At 41.5% G+C, this 1,278-nt stretch overlaps 1 pseudogene; it reads right to left on the minus strand.

The window, feature by feature from the left end:
• Positions 1–258: 258 nt before the first annotated feature.
• LOC102760522 lies at positions 259–954 on the minus strand (annotated as a pseudogene).
• Positions 955–1,278: the final 324 nt, after the last annotated feature.

The raw sequence follows: 1,278 nt of genomic DNA on the forward strand, positions 1-1,278 counted from the left end.
TATTAAAAAAAAAAAAAATCCCGGGGAACCAAGATGTCGGCATAGGTAAAGGCTTGTACTTGCTGTCTCCCACAACCACAACAAAATTACAACTAAAATACAGAACAACTATCAACCAGAACTGTTTCAGTTTTGAAAATACCATAAGCTTAAACACACACACAAACAGGCTGGTTGAATTTTTATGAAGCAAGAAAGAAATATTGAAGAGTGACATCTGAAGATGAAGAAGAATATTGCTCAAAATATTACATAGGCCATTATAGGACTTATTTGTTATTCCTCAAAAACTGCAGAAGTTTCTTGTTCTCTACTGGCATTTGTACCATGCTCACCAGGTTTCTGTTTTGAGGTATATCCTGAGCAGGCATTGGAGGAATTTCCAAGATTGTTAAAAATAACTTTTTATACATACTACATCAGTTTCTATACTTGAGTTCAATTTGCCATTTAGATTTGCTTCAACCAGCACTTGATTACTCATGTTTACCATCCTTTCTACAGTGTTCTTCAGTCTTAAAAGCTGGCAGATAGATAAAAAATAAACAAATAAATAAATCACAGGAATAATCTCTAGACTCTGGGAAATCTTCCTGGACCCTTCTGAAAAGCACCCTTCCAAGCAGATCCTATCTGTGGCCAACAGCAACTCCACAGCCACCATGAGGCCAGGACAACAGCCTACTGGTTGGCTGGAGCTTCGGGGCAGAACATTCCCAGTGTTTTCCACTGCTCTAAACAAATGCTCAGTTACCAGCTCTAGATAAATCTCATTAAATTTTTTTGAAACACCTTCCATGAGAAACCAGTGGAAGAAGTCTTCCCACCTCACTTTGTGCCTCCTGAATGACCCTGGAGTTAGTGGTCCCAAAGCACAGCTTGTCCTGGCACACAGAAAGCACAGACATTTGCCAACTTTGATATGGTGCAGATGATGTGTACAGACAGTTCCATAAAGTCCTTACCGTCAATCAATCTTGGCATAAAACTTCATGATGCTGTGAGGGTGGCAGCCAAAGCACAGTTAGAGGGGGACCCCAAGTCCCCAGGCCCTTCAGGCTCAGGTATCAACCCTCCACATTGCACCCAGTAGAGACAACACTGGGTTTTGCCAGTCTGGAGGCCTCCTGACAAAGGCTACAGAGATTGCGGTCTGGGGCCTCTAAAAACACTACCTCCATTTCCACGCTCAACTTTCCTCCACCTCCTTGCCTAAAAAGAGCTTCATTGTTTCCACTGATGATAAAAACAATAGGCATTACATCACAGAAACTTCTA

Source organism: Myotis davidii, unplaced genomic scaffold (genome assembly GCF_000327345.1).
Source record: "Myotis davidii unplaced genomic scaffold, ASM32734v1 scaffold335, whole genome shotgun sequence".
Lineage (NCBI taxonomy): Eukaryota > Metazoa > Chordata > Mammalia > Chiroptera > Vespertilionidae > Myotis > Myotis davidii.